This window comes from Bacillus rossius, chromosome 5 (genome assembly GCF_032445375.1).
Source record: "Bacillus rossius redtenbacheri isolate Brsri chromosome 5, Brsri_v3, whole genome shotgun sequence".
NCBI lineage: Eukaryota > Metazoa > Arthropoda > Insecta > Phasmatodea > Bacillidae > Bacillus > Bacillus rossius.
The window spans coordinates 41,970,481-41,993,711 of record NC_086333.1 but is presented as its reverse complement, the minus strand read 5'-3'; positions in this window follow the sequence as shown (position 1 = coordinate 41,993,711).

Below are 23,231 nucleotides of genomic sequence, written 5' to 3'. Positions count from 1 at the left end.
CCGTCGTCGGCGGCCGCAGTTAGGCCCTGCGGCTGGGGGGGTCTCCGCCCGTCGCGCGGGGCGTGTCCAGCTCTTGGCCCCACGCGGGGGGGGGGGGGGGGGGGGGGGGGGGCAGGCGCTAAACGAATGTTCTTCTGCTCGGGGTCTCACTTGCTGTCGGATATAACTCAGCGGTTTTCATCGCCACAGAGAGGAACCCTTTCCTTCTCTCCCCACTCTCTTCGCAACAGGTTCCTCGACTCAACTCAGCCCACCACCGGTTGTGCGAGAAAACATCCGGCCATGTAAGCCCATTTCTCCAGCGAAGTGCGCACACAACAAATAAACGAAAGTGCGGTTCTTAGTTCCGTCAGATTACTAACTGCAGCTTTGTAGAAACTGCGCCAGATTTTGAATCCCGAAATCCCGTGACCGTTGAAAACAAGGTCAACCAGCTCCTAGAAAAAAAAGAGAAGAGTATTTTAATTTTGCTGTGGGTAAACTTAGGTAATGAATGTTTTGTTAACGCTCCAATTTGATTATTGTAAGTTTTCGGAACTAATGAACTCAGCACCCGTAAATTTACTTAGATATCCGTAAATTCAAGTATATTCCTGGATAATTGGTGTTTTACGTAAATTACAAGAAATTTTTTTTTTACGCTGTGCATAGTTAGCTGAGGCAGGTAGTTTTAAATGTACCACTATAATCGCTTGTTTCCTGCAACTCAGACGGCCTTGCACTTTATTGCACAAAAATATAAAACTAGTATGTGTTTCTTGCAAAGATCATTTTCAGCTCGGTGTTTTTGCATTTCGTGGAATTGCGCGCTTAGGGCATTATCATCTGTTTTATACGAATGCGAAAATAATGAAGTTGTTTATTTTATAGTTCATAGGCAAGCTGAAAATACTGATAGCCGTCAACAGAACGATGCTCGGCGTAGTTATTCTTTATTATTAGTACTATAGTTTATGTGAAACTCATTGTTGGGTGTAAAAGCCAGGAGCGGTCCAATAGGTGTGGCGAAAAGGAACATCTAACCCCTCGATCCCCCTTTTCCCCTCTTTCCTTCAAAAAATATTTTTTTATCGAGTAAGCTGATACACTAAATATAAAAACCATTCTAAGTTGACCAGACCATTTTACATTAGATTACTCTAAGTAGGTATTTGGCATGTTTTGTTTTATTATTTATATATGATTGAAAAATCTTCAAATAATCAAATAATTATAGGCTGTGTTGTTTAAGTATAAATAATTTGTACTGCGAAGAGAATTGCTTAATATAGTTTGATTAACAATTATTGTTAATCAAACTATATTAAGCAATTCTCTTCGCAGACATTAAAATAATATTTCTCTTCACTGTGTGGAATTTTATTGACTTTGTCAAAAATGAGTTAAAATAGTCTTTAAGCTGCTGTTATTTATAAAAATTTATAAATTTATAAAAATTCGTCTTCCCCAAAATTCGAAGCTGAGTCCACTACTGATAAAAGCATAGGTTTTTATTGTGCACCACCTGTCGATCCCATCCAGTTAGCAATCAGCCAATAGCATCTTGCACAAAGGGTTCAGAGATGTTTTTGCACCTGATCTCGTGCAATATTGGCATCTTGCAAGGTCACCGCATGCATCCAGCATCTTGTGGCGTCGCTCTGCAGGATGCAGGAAATGGGCATGCCTCAGACATCAACGCCACGGCGTTTTCGAAGAATTGAAAAGTTGTGTGTGTGTTTTTGGGAGCAGGGATTACTGGAATAGCTGTAGTTGCAGAACTGAGCTGCAAAGCTAAGGAATGTGTACAGTAATGGCTTTCACCGCAACACAGCAGGATGCCTACTGCCACCGCTGGTAATGAGTTCAACACTTCAGCGACAGTTGCGCAGGAAGCAGATAAGCTGATAGCCTGCTCAAATCTGTCTTTTAGTATTGACGAGTTGTAACTTTTGCCGAAAACTTATCTTGGTACATCCCATTCCATGCCATTATTTTATAATTACGTTTAAAACTGCTAAACTTGAGTGGTCGAACTTCAACAAAAGATATATACACACACACATAATATTTGCATAATTATCTAGCAATGGCAAATTTGAATTTTTAAAATTTTTGTGCGGTATGGATATGAGAGCCAAATTGAATGAATAATTTTGTTTCTGTTTAAAGGCAATGGTGGTAACTACTGCTTAATATGGTATTAATTCTTTCAGAAAAAAAAATTGACATTTTATTTGGCCTTTTAAATCATAAAAAATTATGACGTTTTTAAAAGGCTTGGTAAATTTAAATATTTTTTTTTCTGAAAGAAATTAAACTATATCACATAGTAACGAGTAAAATTGACTTCAAACTTAAAAGCTATAGTTTTATATTCCATTTAATTCTCTTTATATATACTGCACGAAAACTTTGAAAATTCAACAGTGCCAGCTAATTATGCAAAACGTAGGCGATTTATTAATTTATTTTTGTGAAAGTTCAGGGACTCAAAAAGTCAGCAAGTTTAACCGTGTGGAACGAAAATACAAAATAATGATCTGAAATAGAACCCCTTAAAACAAAATCATTTGAAATATTTCATTTGTTTACACTGTGTAGGCTTATTTGTGATCCAAATTTCAAATACAACAATTCGAAACTGCCAATTTTGGAAAGTCAAATGTTTCCGAAGGAAAATATGACTGAGTTCACCTTCCTGTGTTTATGTAGCCAAACGTGTAGCTGTGTATAGCTATGCGTAGACACTTGTGTGTGTTGGTGAGCTTGTGTGTGTTGGTGAGCTTGTGTGTGTGTGTCCTTACTAACTTTTCTCCAGTTTAAACGATTTCGATGAAAATTCACCCCTAAACGTACTTCATTTTCAATATTTGACTTTAGTATATTTGACCTAACTTGGTTTGCAAACGCTATCACTTCTCTTAGACCCCAAATGAGCAATTCCACTTTCCCTAATTCTTTAACTATGCATCGCATTAAACAAGTATTAACAAAAACAAAAACGTATCTTCTTCGACCTCATAGTTGAGTAATTGAATTTTCATGTCAGTTTAATTTCAAAGTCATTTATCAATTTTTACTACAAACAAATAGCGTAGCATATCTAGTTGCATATTTTGACGCTAAATATACCATACGCATAATTTTATATTTGCAAAGAGATAGGCATTTGTTCAATGTGAACCATTTTTGCTGGGCTAAGTGTGCCAGGGTTACTCTCTTTAAGTTCATATCTTTTTTTTTTTTTTCAATGCTGAGAAATTCGTGTGATTGAACTTCTAAAGTCACATTAATACCCACATATTGGGTGAAGCAGAGGCTTAAACAAATGTTAAGTCCACTTTGCTGCCGATGAATTCGCAAAATCATCCGGCCACTCAAAATAGCTCAAGTTCGTCCTGGGCTTTTCAAAATATCGATGGTACAATCACTCAGTATGATATATGCCACTGTTTAAATTTTCCCTCTTATTTACGAAAATCTCTGGTTTCAAAACATCCGCGAATTTTATGATATTTTCGTTAAGTTCATTGATAATAAGTATAATTAATTTGAACATAAACTCAAAGTATCACGTTGGCGTATAAATTAAGAATTAAAATAAATGTTAGTTTAACATATCCGTTTTCTGCATTCCCTGTGCATATTCAACCTGTTTAAGACGCCATTTTTTCTTATTCGTTAATGGTTATTTATGTTCATATAACACTATACCTTCCCTGTAATATTTGTTGTCACAAATGTTTTTAAGAGATATTTACTAAGTGTGATATAAAATGTGTAAACGTTCGCGCACGTTATAACAATTATAAACAATTGCACGACGTTTTACACCCATTATACAGTACGTCTGTAAAATAATGTCCCAGTAAGTGATACGTTATAGCAATTTAATTAAGACAATTTGCAACAAATAAAATGTAAACTAAACTAGTTTTTCGTTATAATGTTCAAGATGAGCACCTTTATTTATACGGCACTCATACAACATAAAGTACAATTTTTCCCACACTTTGGTTAACAATTCTGGAGTAATGGCAATAGCCGGCAATAACCTCTTCAGTTCTGTGTCTCAACTCTGGAAAATCATTAGGTAGCGGCGGAACGTAGACACGATCTTTTACAAAGCTCCAAACAAAAATCGCATGGCGTTATGTCAGGTGAACGCGGAGGCCAGCGATAAAGATCTCTGTCATTTAGACCATTACGACCAATCATACGGTCAGAGACTTCGACATTCAACTACTGTCATACAAAGAGATTCCAATGGGGAGGGGCTCCATCCTGTTGCCAAATAAAGTTTACAGGTTCACCCTCTAATATTTGGGGAAATTACATTCAGGAGACGCCATTTTGTGTAGGTGGCGCTGCAAGCCAGAAAAAAAAAACAAAGCAGCACTCGCGCATGCGTTTATCTAATAACTGTTTGAGTTACTCTTTAGAGTTGCAACCTTGAACCAACACTCTAAAATGCTTACAGTTGATACTATTGAAATTTATAACTGGGACATTCTTTTATGGGCGTGCTGTACAACACTTAGTAAATATATCTTGAAAATATTCGTGTCAAAACAACAAATGCGCGAGAGGTATAGTGTTATATTTACAGAAATAGCTCGTTACTATTAATAACGACAAGACAATTTAAAAAAAAATGTTAGCATGTCTTTCAGTACTCACCTGTGATGTGTAAAACATCTTGTATTCTCATGTTTTTCATATTACAAATAAAATTATAATTCGAAACTAGGACACGAAATTTAACGTTGAATTCTTTAAAATAATGCTGAGCGTGATCAATAAATACTAAAATACCTGGATGCGAATCACACATACTTTCTAAGCCCGCCGCTAGAATTCGCTGCCTGAATCGTAAACGTTGCTTGCTACCATGAAACGCAGATAGCAATTACCAGCACGAAACTACCGGACATTTATAAACTATTAGAAATGGCTCCTATAAAACACCGGCTTCGGTAATGATTTTTAACAAGGAATTTTATTAAAATACTGCATATCTTGTTAAAATTCACTAAACAGTTAATACCATAAAGTTTCCGCACACGTTAAACGTTACACTTCATTGGCATTACTAAACTATTAACCCGAATAATTTTAAAAAACATATTATAACACTAAGTATATGCTTGTATTATACATGTTTTTACTTTAAGGACTGAAATCGGTCTGTAAATACTTCCTAAAAACAAAAATTTACCTTTATGAGCTGATTCCGGTGAAAATATTTGAATTCCTACACCCCCCCCCTTTTTTTTTTTAAAGTTACCTACCGCTGATCTAGTATGCCTCTTGGAAACTTAGAAGAAGAATATGTATTATGATAAATGTAACACCAGTTTTTTAAGGTATTTCAAAAGTTGTGAATTCTTTGTGCTATTACTAATTTACTTAACCCAATATATTGCATGGTAGTTTCACTCTCATAAAGTTTCATTAGGCACACCAATACGTTTCGTATGTGTCTTAATATTTACCCAATTTGACTGTATAAGGGGTGTATGTTTCTACACGTGGGTCCGCCATCTTAGTACATAATTTTCGATTATCGACTTCCGTTCAAATTTCACGAAATTACTCCTACCAAATGCCGTGTACCGACAGCTGAGATGTTTGCGCATCAAAAATAACTTTGGCGTGTGAGACCCCCACCTAGATCACCGAACTATGAAGTTTGGTTACCGCTTCGCTTATCTTTGGGGGAATCTTCGTTGAAATGTCTGTCAGCTAGCTGAATGTTTTTACCAAGAGCGCGCAGGCAACTTGGTAGTAAAGAATGCTGCCGTGTCGACATCGGACCGTGATGCTACTCCGTCTGATGTTGGGCACCAATTATTCCGTCTTAACCAATCATGTTCCGCACACCCGTGACGTCAGCTCGACTAATCTTCCCGATCAGGAATATTTCTAAGTTTGTTCCCCTTCGCCGGCTGGGCATATCTGCGAAGAGCGTCAGAACATTTATTTTTCTAAAGATGGTTAGACTGGTGCATTGGTAATACAATATTATTATGCTAGTATGATCAAAGTTTCGTTTACTAAATATAACTGTTCAAGCTCTGAAATCTGTTCACAACAGTTTTTTTTTTCCCAAATGAAAATTAAATTTCTACTAAACATATTTCCCTCAGATATGTCGATTTAATTAAAACCTTCAAGCATTTGTGGCTGTCGTATGTTTGGTACGTACGCAATGGTAAGAAATATAATTGATTATTATCTTTGTTCATAAAAAAAAATTTGTAGATTACTTTGAAAACCAGGTGCCAAGAAATAATTATAATACTTACTTCAAGAAATATATCGCAAATTTGTGTAACACATGAAAATGTTTATTTTTGCTAATATGAAATACTTTTCGAGATAATACTGAGTTTTTATTACGAAAATTGGCGCATTATTTAATATTTTACTTGATTTTTCATTCAAGTACATATTTTTAAACTATGTGTAAAATATTCACTAATCGAACTTTATTTATTTTATTATTCTCACTAATGTGCGCAGTCAAAACTGGAAAACTATTCAGGGAACGGCTTACAAGTAACATAAACTATTGTAGGTCCTGGGACAACACAAAGCATGAATTCCCGGGTAAGAATCTGAACCCAGAATTACTGCGGACACTATTTGGTAGTGGCATAGTCGTTTGCATGTAAGTGCAAAATTTGACAAATATCTGTGTGTTTACGTGAATATTCTGTTCCATTGCAAAAAAAAAAAAAACAAAAAAAAAAACGAGAAATTACAGTGTCTGTAGAGTGACCCAGACGCGAAGAGCACGGGTGTGGTCAGTTCTAGTTCTTTTTCGGAACCCGGCTCTCGATTGTATTTTTTTTTCTTTTATCCTCGTTAGTCGTGAGTCGGACAGTGGTGGGGAGGGGCGGGGGGAAGAGGGAGTGTCGGAGCGAGGGTCAAGTGCGCGTCGCGGCGCGACCCCGCGCCTCACTTTATAATCCCATTACCGGCGCGCGCTGACCAGCGGTGACGTCACGGGACCTGTTTCCACGCCCCCCTTCCTTCCCGGGCCATATCTCTCACGTCCATTCACCTGCGCGCACGAGCGCGGGCAACTAACCCCCCCCCCCCCCCTCCGTCATCCTCATCGGCAATTCCAAGCGCTCGCCGCGGCGATCGTCCCGAGGCTGGGAATAAATTTCGCTGCCGATATAAAATTCAAAACACAACACTTTTACAGTAAACGTATTTCCTGCGCCTGGTGCTGGTGAGTGGTTTCGGTGGTGTCGACCGCCATCTTGGATTCTGACGTCATGGCGGACATTTTGTATGATCTTGACCTTGTACTTTGACCCTTAAAATTTGCCAAAATTTACCAAAAAAATTCAAATTTTTAAGAAAAATAATTCCACCAAAAAATCTAAAAAAAAAAAAAAAAAAATTGATATTTTGAGGAAAAAAATCCTGTTATGAAGGAAAATGTCCCTTTTTTTAGTCCCAAAAATTTTGATCTACTTGAAAATCCCCCAAAGCAGTTTAAATTTCCCATGAACAAGCCGCACATACCGCCGAGGTCGTGACCATGACAATTAGGATGCCAAGGCCGCCAATTTGGATTGTTACGTAACCATTGTAATTATCATTACGTTCGCCATATTGAAGATCCATATGTTTTATGTTAGAAAATAGGTTAAAATTTATAAAAAAATAATTATTAAAAATTTAAATAAAAAACATTTCGCCATCTTAAATTATGACGTCACAGGAGTCATTTTAAAAATCCGTACCTAATCATTATCAGAAAAATTTAGAAAAAAATTAAAATCTATAAAAAAAATATTAATAAAATTTTAATTTAAAAACTTACGTCATGGAGTCATTAGTTCGAACCCGGTGAGGATAAATATAAAAATGACGACGGATCCTTCACGGAAGCCACCGACACCGACAGACTGAACTCCCACCTATATAGCCAAGGTTTATATATATCACCAGCTAGTATGTCGTCACGTCCGCCAAATTGATTTCGTCTGCTAGAGGGCGCTATCACCATGTAAGTTTAATTTTTTAAAGTTATATTGCAGTAATCATTTATTTCAAGGGCGCTTGCCATCGTTTCGGCCGTCTTAACTGCCATTTTGGAAATTCGTAAATATTTAGTTAGAAATTCGGGAAAAATTCCAAAATTGATTTTAAAAAATCTGCAATTCCTGTCATTGGTTAGATAATTGATGGATACAAAAAAAATTACATAAAAATTTAATTTCACTAAATATGGTGAAAAGTACTAAAGTAGGCTTAAATTTCTCATCTATCAACCTTCAGTAAGCCGATGATGACATATTAACTACCATCCAGAAAATCAGTAATTTTTTAGCTAGAAATTCAGGAACGATTAAAAATATAATCAAAAAATTAATCATTAAAATAATGATTAACTCGATCGATTCCCGTCCATGGTTCGATTCTCGTTCAATGATAAGAGTAAATAAAGCTTAAAATAAATTTTTAATTCTGTTTCCCATTACCTTCTGTGGAGTTTATTAATCATTCTCTCTACGAAGAACGACTCTATACAAGATACCTGTCCGACGAAATAAATACTTTGTCGCTGTGCCCTACAGTGGAAGTATAATATTTCGATACTTGGAATACATTCCAACAACCAGGTCTTGTACAATGATAAGCGTACATCCAAGTGACTTCGGACTACGAGGCCAGGCCATGTACAGTAAGTAGCGCAATAACCTGATTTGAGCGATAGCCGGAGGCAGAGATTATATATTTTTTTTCTTAATTGCAGTCAGAATTTAAAAAAATAATATCTCACTCTGGTTTATACATGTTTTTTTAATCTTAAAGAAAATAATTGTGGTTATAAAAACTTATTAGAAAAGGAACATAATAATTTAAAATGTGATTAAACGGAACACGCATGTCGGCGCTGTTCCTTGGCAGACACTGCCAGGAAGGACGGAAAAATAACCTGATATATTGGTGGCTCGTGCGGATCAGGCAGTCAGCAGTCAAAACTAAAACGCCCTTTGTTCTATCAACTCACACTCGCTGGGGACGCACCACAACGCCGAAATACCACAACACCGAAATGCCAAATTGACCACAACGCCGACAGCTAGAAAACTGCTGTGTACCACAACGCCGAATCACCACAACGCCGAAATACACTAACGCCGAAAAATGTCATTGCAGGACTGCCACAAAGTTTAGGTTATGTTAGACTAGGTTAGGTTAGACTAGGTTAGGTTAGGCTAGGTTAGGTTAGGCTAGGCTAGGCTAGGTTAGGTTTGATTGTGGTATTTCGGCGTTAAGGTACATTTAAGACACACACACAAATTCATTCAGTTGTTATTTCGGCGTTCTGGTACACAGCAGTTTTCTAGCTGTCGGCGTTGTGGTCAATTTTGACATTCGGCGTTTTGGTATTTCGGCGTTGTGGTATTTCGGCGTTGTGGTATTTCGGCGTTGTGGTAATTCGGCGTTGTGGAGCTGTCGGCGTTGTGGTCAAATTTGACATTCGGCGTTATGGTATTTCGTCGTTGTGGTAACGACCCACCCTCGCTCCCAAGCCTTCAAGGACACTGGCAAAGTTAGAGTTAATAACCGTTTAACTTATCTCTCTTAATCTTGAGTTCTTGGAGTATTTGCATCATTCCTAGCCTTTTTCCTCGTAAGACGTACTTCCCTTAATACTTTCCTCTGTAACACCTGTCCAACTAGCTTTAGCAGTTCCAACCCGTTGAATCACTTCCCAGCGACAGATTTGAAATAAAGCATAATGAAACAGTAGAATGAAATAGCTTCACATGCAACCATTTGTAACGAAAGCATATTTAATTATTTCTGCTTCAACAAAATACATTTTCTGAACGCTTACTAAGTATATTACAATTAGAAAGCACATGTAATTATAATCCTAGATTTCTCCAGGTTTGCATCAGTGAGGTTTCACTAATGGAATTGTTTCCTTCAACGTAATTCAATTTAGACTTTAATACTGTACATGTTATGAACAGCGCAACTATTTAACGCTATTAACAAGTTTTCCTTCTTAAGAAGCACATTTTGTTTGGTTTTTCAAAACAAAAATTAAGAGGGTTTTCACTATATTGTGTGTTATAAGGCGTGTATTTATAAGTCATCATGGTACCACGTGGCAGCCAAATCCGGGACCGCGGAACATTTTTGACCACACTAACAGGACATCAGAACTACTAATTAACTTGATATCAAACAAGATCACGCATTCTCACCCAATATGTATGTATGATAGATTATTGATGTAATTCCCATTTGCTTGTACTTATGCACTATTATATATCATAACCTAATAACATAATCGATATTATATTTAAAAAAACAAAAAACAAATTCAAATTGATAATTGCTTCAGTTTTTTAATTTATTTTTACGGTTCCACTGTTTTCAGCTTGGTCACCCCCGCGGGTGGAGGAGTGGGAGGTGAAACCATGCGCATGTCCCTCCCCCCCTCTTTCCTTACACGCCATACTATGTGACGTCATCTGGGTTGTTGCTATATTCATTTCTTCACGTTTCCAGTAATTTTAAAGGTATAAAAAACATTTTTTTTTCAATAAAATTTTTCTATGTAATGCGACAGTGCTTTTTCGTTTAAACTTAATGGGTTAATTAACACGTTATACTAAAAACACAATTAAAGCCATACTACACGTTGTGACTGCTTGCATGACAACACAAGACGATTGTTCGCGAAAAACACTGACAAGCAGGGAGGAATTTTCCACGAGCACTGCTGACAGATCGACGGTGGCAGAAGGATACGCAGACCGCTGCCGAGCTTGCAGACAAGTCGTGCGACAGTCGCGAGGCGAGCAAGCGCCCAGTCTAGTGTCACGTGGGTCACGTGGGTAGTCGCCGGACTCGTACTGCGCAGGACACGGGTTCGAGTCCTTGCGTGGAGTTCCCTGTGGCTCCCTCACCCTAAATCTCGGCATCTGCTACGATGGCTTCTTACCACGGGCCAGTGTTTGCTGACTGGCAGGCGCCTACAGACTATTTCAATAATTAAATGCTATTAGCTATACTGTCGTGTATTAGTGTTTTTTTTATATATAGTCTATGCAGAATAAATTGTCTGCAGACAATATTCAAAAGCCACAATATTCTCAAATAAATATTTTTTATGTATATTTTCTGAAATATATGTAAATCTTCTTTTTATTTTAAGTTTTTATTTTTATAAACACCAGTTTTATGATAATAATTTTCCTTTACTTCATCCAATGGTACATACATATATCATGTGTTAGTTATTTTACGGACGGAAAAATAAAACGTTGAGAAAACCCTTTTTTTAATTGTAAAAATTCTAATATTAATTCATATGCGTGTGTTGCCCTCGGATTAGTTTAGAAGATGATATCTGGAGAAGAGTGAAGTTGACCATCACTGCCACAGAACATGACCTACTCCTGTCCTAACATCCCTGATCTGTGTGTTAGCCCGTATAACAACCCCACTGTCAACGAAACATAGTGCCCAACTTAAAATGGACAAACGGGAAATTTTAATTATAAAAGTCCTATTGATTCCGCAGTCTGGGTGCATCAAAACCAGCACGCCAATTTTCAGCTTCATTTTAAGGGAAGGCAGGTAGGTAAACCCCTAGGCAAGACGTGACGGACGCACCAAACGATAGCGCGTTATAAATTCAAGACAACGCCATACATTGACAAAGTTCTAAACTAAACGGTTATTAGGTCTTTAGCAGATGGGTTTCGCCTAAGAGAAGGATAGGAAGTTGCCAGATATTACTATATGACCGTGTGGGGGTCATAGAGAAATGACACAAACTCACTGTTTGTGTGTCTATGACCTACTTCCTATGATTTTCTGTTATAAAACTGAATTCACCCCTTTCTCACCCTTAGGGATGAAATTTCGTAACTAGATGTAGTCTGTCACTCTTTGACCCATAAACTATCTATATGATAAAACAATATTTAAATCCGTTGCTCCGTTGCTGCGTGAAAGGACATACAAACTCACTTTCGGATTAGTGATATTAGTAGGAATATATGTGTATATATATACACACATACAGACAGAAGAGTGTATGTTCGTAAACACTCACTTTTATTCACAACCACTCACCGCCTTCCACTCGCGGTTATGGTGGTCGATAGCCCTTGGTTTACCATTGATAATAAGAGAGTTTGGTGGAAATGGCTGTGCGTCTTCTTTTTAATTTTCTTTTTTCTTTTTTTGTTAAATTTAAATGTCGACGTTTTCCTGATAGTCACCATGGCAACGGCTGTTGCATAGTTGATCCTTTCTTCTGTTGTATTGTTGATACATTCTTCGTATCCTGGCAAAGGCTATTGTACGGTTGATAACTTCTAGCAAATTTTGGAATTCGTAAATGTCGATGCATTTCCTTACACTGAAGTTTATCTTTCCGATAATTCTGCTGCGGTATCTGAATTTTCTTTCTTTATTAACTGACTGCAGAATAACATAATCGAAATGAGCATAATAACCAGCAAAGAACAATGGGAAACGTAAAACCTTTAAATTCAACAGGATTACCTCATTTTTAAATGAATGCATTTTCCATTGAAGTTGGCTTACTGTTTGACTATCAACAAACTGTCAACTGTCTTGATGAAAATGTAGGTATTGTATTATTGATGCTTTCTTTAACTTCTGACAACGGCTATTACATTGTAAATGCTTGCAATCCATTGATACCCAGTGATTCTAATACGCCCTTTGATTTCAACATGTGCTGTTTCACATCTAACAAGCTTTCGCTTAGTAAAAAAAAAAAGGCACGGAGGCAATAACTTTGCTTGCCAAATATTAAATAGGATACTCCATTTTTTTTCACACTGGACAACTATATGTGGCTTGCTCAAGAGACGACACATCGGATAGTTTGTTTATTTCACACTGTTTGGAAACAATGGAAAACATAGTGCAAGCTCAATCTTTTCAATAAATAGGGGTAAAAATATATAAAATAGAACATTCGTTTTATATGGAAAAAAAATTGACTTTTGTGGGATATCGATAAAAAAAAAAAAGGCCATTTCCAACCTACTGGAAGAAAACCTCTTCACGATGAAGTACCCGGGAAAGGCCGGGCCCTTCAACTAGATAGCTGTCGACTAGAACGACACGTGGTCTCGGAGAGCGCTTCCACGGAGGCGGACTCAGGCCACGCCTCTCAGGGGGCCGCGCCGAACCGCAGTGGTGACGTTCATATTTCCATAATCTTGTTTGCGGAGTGGGCTCGTGCGCGGCCGCGACTCGAACCCTTCAATCATAACCGCGCGGCGGCCGGTCGGCGGAGCAGGTCGGGGGACTCTCCAGTGACCTCCAGGCGCACCGAGGACGAGGTCGAGCCAGGAGGGCGACCCAGAAGGGCATTCTGTGGATCCTAGTGAATACTAACCGCGGACACTGCCTTCCTCTCCTGCGGTCTCTCCGTGGATCCCGGTAGTTACTGACCGGACACTGCCTTCTGTTACCTGCTGTCTCTCCGTAGATCCCGGTAGTTACTGACCGGACACTGCCTTCTGTTACCTGCTGTCTCTCCGTAGATCCCGGTAGTTACTGACCGGACACTGCCTTCTGTTACCTGCTGTCTCTCCGTAGATCCCGGTAGTTACTGACCGGACACTGCCTTCTGTTACCTGCTGTCTCTCCGTAGATCCCGGTAGTTACTGACCGGACACTGACTTCTGTTACCTGCTGTCTCTCCGTAGATCCCGGTAGTTACTGACCGGACACTGCCTTCTGTTACCTGCTGTCTCTCCGTAGATCCCGGTAGTTACTGACCGGACACTGCCTTCTGTTACCTGCTGTCTCTCCGTAGATCACGGTAGTTACTGACCGGACACTGCCTTCTGTTACCTGCTGTCTCTCCGTAGATCCCGGTAGTTACTGACCGGACACTGACTTCTGTTACCTGCTGTCTCTCCGTAGATCCCGGTAGTTACTGACCGGACACTGCCTTCTGTTACCTGCTGTCTCTCCATAGATCCCGGTAGTTACTGACCGGACACTGACTTCTGTTACCTGCTGTCTCTCCGTAGATCCCGGTAGTTACTGACCGGACACTGACTTCTGTTACCTGCTGTCTCTCCGTAGATCCCGGTAGTTACTGACCGGACACTGACTTCTGTTACCTGCTGTCTCTCCGTAGATCCCGGTAGTTACTGACCGGACACTGCCTTCTGTTACCTGCTGTCTCTCCGTAGATCACGGTAGTTACTGACCGGACACTGCCTTCTGTTACCTGCTGTCTCTCCGTAGATCCCGGTAGTTACTGACCGGACACTGACTTCTGTTACCTGCTGTCTCTCCGTAGATCCCGGTAGTTACTGACCGGACACTGCCTTCTGTTACCTGCTGTCTCTCCGTAGATCCCGGTAGTTACTGACCGGACACTGCCTTCTGTTACCTGCTGTCTCTCCGTAGATCCCGGTAGTTACTGACCGGACACTGCCTTCTGTTACCTGCTGTCTCTCCGTAGATCCCGGTAGTTACTGACCGGACACTGCCTTCTGTTACCTGCTGTCTCTCCGTAGATCCCGGTAGTTACTGACCGGACACTGACTTCTGTTACATGCTGTCTCTCCGTAGATCCCGGTAGTTACTGACCGGACACTGACTTCTGTTACCTGCTGTCTCTCCGTAGATCCCGGTAGTTACTGACCGGACACTGACTTCTGTTACCTGCTGTCTCTCCGTAGATCCCGGTAGTTACTGACCGGACACTGACTTCTGTTACCTGCTGTCTCTCCGTAGATCCCGGTAGTTACTGACCGGACACTGCCTTCTGTTACCTGCTGTCTCTCCGTAGATCCCGGTAGTTACTGACCGGACACTGACTTCTGTTACCTGCTGTCTCTCCGTAGATCCCGGTAGTTACTGACCGGACACTGACTTCTGTTACCTGCTGTCTCTCCGTAGATCCCGGTAGTTACTGACCGGACACTGACTTCTGTTACCTGCTGTCTCTCCGTAGATCCCGGTAGTTACTGACCGGACACTGACTTCTGTTACCTGCTGTCTCTCCGTAGATCCCGGTAGTTACTGACCGGACACTGACTTCTGTTACATGCTGTCTCTCCGTAGATCCCGGTAGTTACTGACCGGACACTGACTTCTGTTACCTGCTGTCTCTCCGTAGATCCCGGTAGTTACTGACCGGACACTGCCTTCTGTTACCTGCTGTCTCTCCGTAGATCCCGGTAGTTACTGACCGGACACTGACTTCTGTTACCTGCTGTCTCTCCGTAGATCCCGGTAGTTACTGACCGGACACTGACTTCTGTTACCTGCTGTCTCTCCGTAGATCCCGGTAGTTACTGACCGGACACTGACTTCTGTTACCTGCTGTCTCTCCGTAGATCCCGGTAGTTACTGACCGGACACTGCCTTCTGTTACCTGCTGTCTCTCCGTAGATCCCGGTAGTTACTGACCGGACACTGACTTCTGTTACCTGCTGTCTCTCCGTAGATCCCGGTAGTTACTGACCGGACACTGACTTCTGTTACATGCTGTCTCTCCGTAGATCCCGGTAGTTACTGACCGGACACTGACTTCTGTTACCTGCTGTCTCTCCGTAGATCCCGGTAGTTACTGACCGGACACTGCCTTCTGTTACCTGCTGTCTCTCCGTAGATCCCGGTAGTTACTGACCGGACACTGACTTCTGTTACCTGCTGTCTCTCCGTAGATCCCGGTAGTTACTGACCGGACACTGACTTCTGTTACCTGCTGTCTCTCCGTAGATCCCGGTAGTTACTGACCGGACACTGACTTCTGTTACCTGCTGTCTCTCCGTAGATCCCGGTAGTTACTGACCGGACACTGACTTCTGTTACCTGCTGTCTCTCCGTAGATCCCGGTAGTTACTGACCGAACACTGACTTCTGTTACCTGCTGTCTCTCCGTAGATCCCGGTAGTTACTAACCGGACACTGCCTTCTTCTCTCCTCTCCTGCGCTCTCTCCGTTGATGCCAGTAGTTACCAACCGGACACTGTCTTCTTCTCTCCTCTCCTGCGCTCTCTCCGTTGATGGCAGTAGTTACTAACCGGACACTGCCTTCTTCTCTCCTCTCCTGCGCTCTCTACGTTGATGCCAGTAGTTACCAACCGGACACTGTCTTCTTCTCTCCTCTCCTGCGCTCTCTCCGTTGATGGCAGTAGTTACTAACCGGACACTGCCTTCTTCTCTCCTCTCCTGCGCTCTCTACGTTGATGCCAGTAGTTACTAACCGGACACTGCCTTCTTCTCTCCTCTCCTGCGCTCTCTCCGTTGATGCCAGTAGTTACCAACCGGACACTGTCTTCTTCTCTCCTCTCCTGCGCTCTCTACGTTGATGCCAGTAGTTACTAACCGGACACTGCCTTCTTCTCTCCTCTCCTGCGCTCTCTCCGTTGATGCCAGTAGTTACCAACCGGACACTGTCTTCTTCTCTCCTCTCCTGCGCTCTCTCCGTTGATGGCAGTAGTTACTAACCGGACACTGTCTTCTTCTCTCCTCTCCTGTGGTCTCTCCGTTGATGCCAGTAGTTACTAACCGGACACTGCCTTCTTCTCTCCTCTCTTGCGCTCTCTCCGTTTTGCCAGTAGTTACTGACCGGACACGGTCTTTCTCTCTCCTCTCCTGCGCTCTCTCCGTTGATGGCAGTAGTTACCAACCGGACACTGCCTTCTTCTCTCCTCTCCTGCGCTCTCTCCGTTGATGCCAGTAGTTACTAACCGGACACTGCCTTCTTCTCTCCTCTCCTGCGCTCTCTACGTTGATGCCAGTAGTTACTAACCGGACACTGCCTTCTTCTCTCCTCTCCTGCGCTCTCTCCGTTGATGCCAGTAGTTACCAACCGGACACTGTCTTCTTCTCTCCTCTCCTGCGCTCTCTACGTTGATGCCAGTAGTTACTAACCGGACACTGCCTTCTTCTCTCCTCTCCTGCGCTCTCTCCGTTGATGCCAGTAGTTACCAACCGGACACTGTCTTCTTCTCTCCTCTCCTGCGCTCTCTCCGTTGATGGCAGTAGTTACTAACCGGACACTGCCTTCTTCTCTCCTCTCCTGCGCTCTCTCCGTTGATGCCAGTAGTTACCAACCGGACACTGTCTTCTTCTCTCCTCTCCTGCGCTCTCTCCGTTGATGGCAGTAGTTACTAACCGGACACTGTCTTCTTCTCTCCTCTCCTGCGCTCTCTCCGTTGATGGCAGTAGTTACTAACCGGACACTGCCTTCTTCTCTCCTCTCCTGTGGTCTCTCCGTTGATGCCAGTAGTTACTAACCGGACACTGCCTTCTTCTCTCCTCTCCTGCGCTCTCTACGTTGATGCCAGTAGTTACTAACCGGACACTGCCTTCTTCTCTCCTCTCCTGCGCTCTCTCCGTTGATGCCAGTAGTTACCAACCGGACACTGTCTTCTTCTCTCCTCTCCTGCGCTCTCTACGTTGATGCCAGTAGTTACTAACCGGACACTGCCTTCTTCTCTCCTCTCCTGCGCTCTCTCCGTTGATGCCAGTAGTTACCAACCGGACACTGTCTTCTTCTCTCCTCTCCTGCGCTCTCTCCGTTGATGGCAGTAGTTACTAACCGGACACTGTCTTCTTCTCTCCTCTCCTGTGGTCTCTCCGTTGATGCCAGTAGTTACTAACCGGACACTGCCTTCTTCTCTCCTCTCTTGCGCTCTCTCCGTTTTGCCAGTAGTTACTGACCGGACACGGTCTTTCTCTCTCCTCTCCTGCGCTCTCTCCGTTGATGGCAGTAGTTACTAACCGGACACTGCCTTCTTCTCTCCTCTCCTGTGGTCTCTCCGTTGATGCCAGTAGTTACTAACCGGACACTGCCTTCTTCTCTCCTCTCCTGCGCTCTCTCCGTTTTGCCAGTAGTTACTGACCGGACACGGTCTTTCTCTCTCCTCTCCTGCGCTCTATCATATGAACCAGTAGTTACTGACCGGACACTGCCTTCTTTCCTCTCATGCGGTCTCTCCCAACTGGTCCTCCGAGCCTCGCTGCCAAACACATGTAAGTAAAAAACAGAACCACGACGATGAAGTATTTCTAGAGAAAATATTTTGGAGGGCCAGTGTTCGGTTCAATGGTTTTCTGGGTTGAATCTTAGGTAAGACAGTGGTTTTAAAATTTGTATCATCTGTATTCGTCTCAAAAATTGCCGAAACATCAATAAACCGAGATAATTTTAAGATATGATTAGCTGTCGAAGCAATTACGTGGACCATCAAATATTCGATTTGAGGAGCTATAGGTTATTCTATAAAAGTGGAAAAAAAAATTGTATTAATACCAAACACCAACTTCGAGCCTTTTTTTTCTAATTGAAATTTTATTAAAACACTGGCTATCTTGTTAAAATTCACTGTACTGTTAATACTCTAAAGTGTCCCTTTGGCGTTGTGAACTTTGGTTCGCGCCATCCGCCACAGATGGCAGCACCGTGGTTACACATAAAAAATAAGTGCGCGGCCACCACGCTCGTTTGGAGAGAAAGTTCACACCTCAATAACTCTTCTGAAAGATAAAACTAAACATAACGTACACAATGGCATACTTAGTACGGTCATGTACAGCTGGGAGACGGCTGAGTGTTCCCAGCAGGCTGTGTCCTTGAGGAGTGGCCGTCAGCAGGACGAGTGTGTCGCAGGGCGTCAGCGGCGTAACGAGAAATGCAGCACTGCGGCGTCGCTTCACTTACGCTTGCTTGAGAGAATGGAGTGGGGCGCTTAATATTCAATCTCCCTCTCTTCGCCATGGAGCGCCTCACTCCCGAGCGCTGAACTTTTCGTTACGATCTGTGACCACCTCGACTTATACTAAAGGCTGTAAAGAGGTTTCACTTCAATAAAAATATACACCTTAAGGCGTATTTACCATGTTGATTGTTTCGTCATATTTCAAAATTTTTAACTTGATAACTGCCTTGAATTTGTAGACTTACCACCATTATTTACGATTATTGACTACGTGTAATATAACAAGTGTATAGATGTGTGCAAATTTTTACACAATAAGTAGAAAGTCATTATCTCACTTGGTGAAAACAATAAATTCAAACAGTCTTGTGGTTTTACACAATATTTGTGTTCTAAGTTGGACATGAAGTATTCAGTTCTTGGGCAAAAGACGTGCATATTGAAGCATCTCAAATTACATAGTTTTTTTAATGTGAGATTTTCTTACACAATTCTTTTTTGGACTTTTGCGTGACTTTTTACAACTATAAAAAGGGGCGCAATTCTGTAAGATTCGCAAATGGTGCCCCGCAGAAATGCCGGGTGGGGTGTGGGGGTGGAAGCGACTCGAGGGATTTGCGCGCAGTTGAGTTTGACTGTCACAAGTCGTCTCTGGACAGTCCTATAGCTACTACCCATATTTTGGTCTATATGCAAGAAATAAGCGTAAAACTTAAAAAATATACATAAAATTTTCCATAAAACATCGTTTTTTTCTTTTACGTTTATCAACCCCCGTCTCACGGCCACGATTTTACAAGCGCAATTGTGTTACCTCAGTGTGGGTCCCTCTTAATTCCACGGGGGGGGGGGGGGGGGGGAGGGGAGCGGGGTGGCGCAAGCCTATGGTATTACATTAAGTGGATATATGTTGGAAATATTTGGGGCAGAACAACAAATGCAAGAGAGGAATCTTTTTAAAAATTTTTGAAACAGGCTTTTAAATAAAAGTAACAGAGCCAACACGGTGAGTGGGACCGCCGGCCGCAGAGATGAAGTTGTGGCCCCGCTTCTCCCGAGGCTGCGGGATGCAGATTACCGCAAACACCCCTCCTCCCTCCACCCCCCTCACCATCTCCGACCACAAGACCTGCACGCGCCACTTTGTGTGCTGACCGCGGCTGGTCCACGATAATAAAAAAAAAGAAGGGGTAAGTTGCACGGAGGAGGAAGGGAAGATGAATAGCCGCGGAGAACAGGGAGGCGAGGTCTCCGCGCCAGTGGTCAGCGGGGCGGCACGCGTCCGGCCATTAGCAGCGCGGCAGGAGGGGAGGGGAGGGGAGATCACCACGTGGTCACCTCGTCCTTTGACACCGGTGGTCACTCGGCGCGGGTCACCGCGCACCGGGCGGAATGACCGCGAGGTACATACTTCACGCAGCGCAGCTCCGCCACGTGCTAACGCGCCGTCACGCCACAGCTTAGTAAACAAAACTTGTTTACAAAACAAGTTAGAATTTTCTAAGGTTTTCCAGTTATAAGTTACGTGGTTCTAACTTGTGACAGTTCCAAGTTACGTCTTCCAAAATTGTAAAGACCGGAAAATTTCGCGGATTCATTTCGCGATAGGCTAGAATCAAAATATGCTTGTCTACCTTCATTCTGCTTCGTCAATTTACCCCCCCACCCCCCACCACGGACGGGGCCCTCATGCTCAGGCAACTTTAGCTGGAGGACACTGAGCCAATGAAGAACCCTAAAAATAAATAAATATCACATCACTGGTTTCTTTGTTGACAGGTCTCACAAGTCAGTAGCTAATGAGAAAATAGTATTTATCCGAGTTTGTAGAGGAGTGTGGAGTCTATCCTAGAGGTAATCGAAATAGCGAATTTTTCCAGTCTCTATTTATTTGCGATAGTTGTAGGCTGTGTTTTGAGCTGTGGCGCTGTGGCAGTTTCAATTACCTGCCAGTGTTTATTTACTTCTATATACCTAAAATTGATGGTTTGTGTATAATCTAGAATCTGTAAAGCGTTTGAAATGGTATTCCATTTTGAATTAACTCACCAAATACTCATTAGTCAAAATCAATATTTGTTCTTATTGAGGATTACGGACAGTAGAAATCAAAATATAAAAATTTTCATGGCGATCGGTTGAACGGCGTAGAAGAAAAATCTTAAATTAGACAAATGTAACTCAGAAATACACAATGTTTAAATATTAAACTGAGACATTTCATAACTAAATACTATCATAATGTAAAAACAACACAATGTATAACTGCCATATTTTGTAAACATAAAACCCAAATGTACCAAGTTAGAAAACATATAATTAGTTATATCACACAAGTTAATAACACACAACATACAATTATGATAACTTAGAAAAACGTAACTTAGTAACACGATACTAAACCATGATAGTTAGTAATGCCATAACTTAGAAATACCATAATTTAGAAACAGTTAACATAGAATAAACCATTGTTTATAGACATGTAGCCTCTCGTGTTAAACACTCGAGGGGAACAAGGAGTAGGAATGGAACAGAGTGCGGCGAAGTGTCATCAAATAGCTTTACAACTCTATGGTAACAACACATTTATTATCGCTTGTACATTAAATTATCCATTACAACTTTATTAATAACAAAATGTAAACAGTTGATATTTGCGGCGTGGCTCTGATGCAAAAGTCTGCGAACAGAAACGTTTAGAAATTATTGCAACGTGAAACACGTGAATGCAGCTTAACAAATTTACTTCACAATTGCCCGTGCTCTCATACTTGGCACCGCGCTTGGCGCTGGGTACACCGTCAAAACAAAAGCTAAGTTACAAGCAATTAACGTACATAAATTTCCAGATTGTAAATGAAAGTATATAACAAGACCCCTCGACTTATTGAATATTATGCGACACACATCTGTCAATGCGCAAGTTAGCAAACATCACCTTAATCATTAATATCATTTAACTAACATGCTATTTATACACAACATGACTAAAACAAAAAGGAACACTATACATGTTTTCACGAGGGTACGCATGACCTCTAATTATTAATATAACTAGTCGTCAACTTAGATTACTCTTGTCGACACGTATTTCTGGGGGCAAGTTCTTATTCGTCGATGCAGGGGTTATCATTGACTATCTCCCCAAACTATCGTAGCGGGAGAAATGCTCGTCGGCGTGGGGACTGGCATTATTCTTCACGTGTCGCTGACGGGATTCGCACCTAAGTGTTGTGTGTCCAGTCAGGTGTAAAGTCTTTCATCGGGACTCACAAGCTCACACCGCCGTCTCCAAGCCTTGCCTCCGTCACCACTGCCCCTCTTCTCACTCTAAGTTTTCTACCCACTTGGACTATAGGTGTCTACGACGAAACAGTACTTTACCAAGTGGTAGCTTCTTCCGACGGGCAGCGTGACGGCAGACCGGCGAGACGTGTTGACAGTGTAGCTTCCTTCGGCAGGGAAGGCCAGCTTTTTTTTTTTTTTTTTTTTTTTTTTTTTTAAAGGTTTGACAAGTCAAGTATCACCTATTGAGTAAGGTACTCACTCGTGTAAATTACACGATCCCACCACCTACAGTTGGGTTCAAACGCTCCAGCTCTTGGAGCTCTTTCGTAAACACTGCTACGAGCAAAAAATGAAAATGAGGTATTACCAGCAAAGGTATAAAATGCTGGGAAAATTTGGAAAACCCAGCCCGCAGCCATGGTGGAGGGGCAGCAAAAAAGAAACAAAATGACATTTCGCCAACAAAAGAAAGAAAGAAAGTGGCACGGGGCAAAAGAAAAACCGATGCTGATGAACAGGTAGGGCGGTCAGCAAGAAGCCACGAGGAAAATAATCTTCACGTTAGAAGGGAGCAGGCAAAGTCATGCCAATGTGAGGAGGACAGGCCGTGGTTCGTCACTAAGGTCAAGGGGGATCTTGCAGCAGAAAATCACGAATGCGGCGATGAGCATGTGGTGCCGCGACGTCAGAATCGCCGATGGCCGCAATCACCGGGTTGGTATGCCGGCGGATCTTCCGGAAGAAAGAGGCAGCAATCATTCTAACCCGCTCCTGCGGGGAGGGCACATTCCCCAGTCGGTAGAGAAGGCGGACGGCAGTACAGAGCGGCCAGCCGAGGACGGTGCGGAGTCCGCGGTTGTAGCCGGAGTAAACGGGCCGCTTACAGTACTCCGACACGTACGCCCAGACAACGGCGCCGTACATCAAGATGGGCAGGATGAGTGATGCCCACAGCCGGAGACGGGTATCTTGGTCCAGAGGGCAAGCGGGCACAAGGAGAGGGCGCACCGAACGGAGAGCAGAACGGGCCTTGCCGGCCATGGTGGCAAGATGATGGGTCCATAACAGCGTGGAGTCCAAGTGGACTCCCAGGTACGTGATACGTGGCTGCCATGCCAGTGGGTGGCCGAGCAGAGTCGGCTGTGCAGGGGGACGCCGGCGACGTTTGGTCAGGAACATGACGGAGGTCTTCGCTGCGTTGGGCAATACTCCCCACCGCTGAAAGTACGT